This window comes from Glycine max, chromosome 10, assembly GCF_000004515.6.
Source record: "Glycine max cultivar Williams 82 chromosome 10, Glycine_max_v4.0, whole genome shotgun sequence".
NCBI lineage: Eukaryota > Viridiplantae > Streptophyta > Magnoliopsida > Fabales > Fabaceae > Glycine > Glycine max.
The window spans coordinates 28,710,324-28,713,127 of record NC_038246.2 but is presented as its reverse complement, the minus strand read 5'-3'; the positions used below and the strand labels follow the sequence as shown (position 1 = coordinate 28,713,127).

At 38.0% G+C, this 2,804-nt stretch overlaps 1 non-coding gene across 1 annotated transcript; it reads right to left on the bottom strand.

Annotated features, from left to right (window-relative positions):
- Positions 1 to 1,857: 1,857 nt before the first annotated feature.
- Positions 1,858 to 1,964, bottom strand: LOC112998228 (small nucleolar RNA R71). Its single transcript, XR_003263267.1, has one exon. It is a non-coding gene; the product is annotated as a small nucleolar RNA R71 (small nucleolar RNA).
- Between the last annotated feature and the right edge of the window lie 840 nt (positions 1,965 to 2,804).

The window sequence follows — 2,804 nt, the reverse complement described above, 5'->3', positions numbered from 1 at the left end:
GATTAATTGGTGTATGTGTTGCTTAATCACATAATGACAGCCTTCTGTTAATTTTCGCTTAGTAATTTAGGGTTGGATTAAGTGGTTGAATTGATTAAGGATAAATTCTCGTAATCTAGGATCCATGTTGCAAAATCAGCCTTCTGTTGATTTTATCCTTATAATTCTCCTAAAATTAAATTAAAAACACAAAATTAGTCTAGTAGGCCCAAATGATAAAATTGCATGATTAATTTGACAAGGCTAATCAGTAATTAAAATGGTGACAAAAAGGGTTAAGAAATAGGAGAAAATGATGACATATCACTAGGATAAGAGACTTGCTTATGAATCAAGGGGAAACAACATGTTTTAATTATGTTATTTTTTAATTCAAATTTGCTTGTTGTTTAATTTACAAAAACAAACAACCCCCCCCCCCCAATTCGTTATTATTTTATTACTATCTGTTATGAACGTTTGGTTGGTCATTGCTCGTTGGGAGACGACCTAGGATCACTTCCTAGATACTGCATTTTTAATGTTTATTTGATTCGGGTACGGCCTCGATCAAATTTGGCGCCGTTGTCGGGAAGCAGTGGGCCAAAGGTTCATAATAGTGTTTAGTTTTTTGTGTATAGCTCTGTCGTTTAGGTTGTGAGTGTGTGTTGTTTTGTTTTGAGTAGCGTTATGTTTTGCATCTCAGTCGCATTCCCTGTTTAGCGACTATTTTAGCAAGAACAGTGATTAGCGACTGATTTTGCAATTTAATTGGCGATTTTTGTTTTGATAGTTAGAGTTGTTATTTTTGGCTGATTTTTTGTGGTAGTTTCTTTTGATCCATATTTTGTGTGAAAAATACCAGGAGCACTTGGTGTGGCAGTATTTGAGACAGACAAAAAAATTTGGGAACTTGTTTTTAGCAAAACATAAAACGGCCATAACTTTTGCTCTGGTTATCAGAATGACTATTATTATATATGCATTTAGGGCAGAAGAAAATTTCCCATGCCGTAGCAATCGACCTGTGGTCTATTGCTGTTTTAAACTTGAAAAATCAGCCGTTTACTAAGTTTTTTTATTTTTTTAGTATTATTGTCTTATTTTTCTAAAATTTCCTTAGGCAGTTTTCATAGTTAGACTTTGAATTTTTGTTTGAAATTTTTTGTGCTATCCTTTCATGATTTTAGGGTGTTGCTCACAAAATTTCAGCTCATTTGGATATCATTTGACTATAGTTGTAGTTTTAACCCTCCTCTGGTGCTTGTTTGAGAACACATTATTTGCTACATATAGTGCATGACTAGGGGCAATCCAGATGATTTACAACCCTTTGATCCTGAAATAGATAGAACTTTTCATAGATTAGTTAGGCATAGTGTGCATCCTGATCATTCTGTGCATTTTGAGCATTGTGAGCATTTTGAGCATTCTGAGTATTCTGTTGTTGGTGATTCAGAATATTCTGATTTTAAGCATTCAACTACTAATTTTCATACTGAGAACATGGCTCAACCTCCACCTCGTGAGAGGACTCTTAGGGAGATGGTTGCACCTGATTTCACTTATGAAAGCTTGTGCATTCAATATCCTGATGAGGGTGTTCCATATGTTCTCAAGACTGGACTAATACATTTGCTACCCAATGAAGCCCCCTAATGTCTAAGAAGATCATATCTTAAGGAGTTCCATATTGTTTGTTCCACCATGAAGCCCCCTAATGTCCAAGAAGATCATATCTTTCTAAAGGCTTTTCCTCATTCTCTAGAGGGAGTGGCAAAAGATTGGCTATACTACCTTGCTCCCAGGTCCATTTTCAGTTGGGATGACCTTAAGAGGGTGTTCTTGGGGAAATTCTTCCCTGCATCTAGGATCACTGCCATCAGAAAAGACATTTCAGGCATCAGGCAACTTAGTGGAGAGAGCTTGTATGAGTACTGGGAAAGATTCAAGAAATTGTGTGCAAGCTGTCCTCACCACCAGATTTCTGAGCAACTCCTTCTTCAATATTTCTATGAGGGACTTAGCAACATGGAGAGGAGTATGATTGATGCTGCCAGTAGTGGAGCTCTTGGTGATATGACCCCTGCTGAGGCTAGGAATTTGATTGAGAAGATGGCTTCCAACTCCCAACAATTCAGTGCAAGAAATGATGCTATTATCATTAGAGGAGTCCATGAGGTGGTCACGGATTCATCTTCATCTACTAAAAATAAAAAGCTTGAAGGAAAACTTGATGCCTTGGTCAACCTAGATCAGAAATCTGCACCTGTTGCAAGAGTCTGTGGTCTATGTTCTTCTGCAGATCACCATACAGATCTCTGTCCTTCTTTATAACAATCTGGAGTCAATGAGCAACCTAAAGCTTATGCTGCAAACATTTATAATAGACCTCCTCAGTAGCAAAACCAACAACAGTAGAATAATTATGACCTTTCAAGCAACATATACAATCCAGGTTGGAGGAATCATCCAAATCTGAGATGGACAAGTCCTCCACAACAACAACAGCCTGTCCCTCCTTTCGAGAATGTTGTTGGTCCAAGCAAGCCATATGTTCCTCCTCCAATGCAGCAACAGCAGCAGCAGTCACAACAAAGATAACAAGCAACTGAGGCTTCTCCTCAACCTTCCTTAGAAGAGTTAGTGAGGCAAATGACCATCCAGAATATGCAATTTCAGCAAGAGACAAGAACCTCCATTCAGAGTCTGACAAATCAGATGGGCAGATGGCTACTCAGTTGAACCAAGCTCAGTCCCAAAATTCTAACAAATTGCCTTCACAAACTGTGCAGAATTCGAAAAATGTGAATGCCATCACCTTG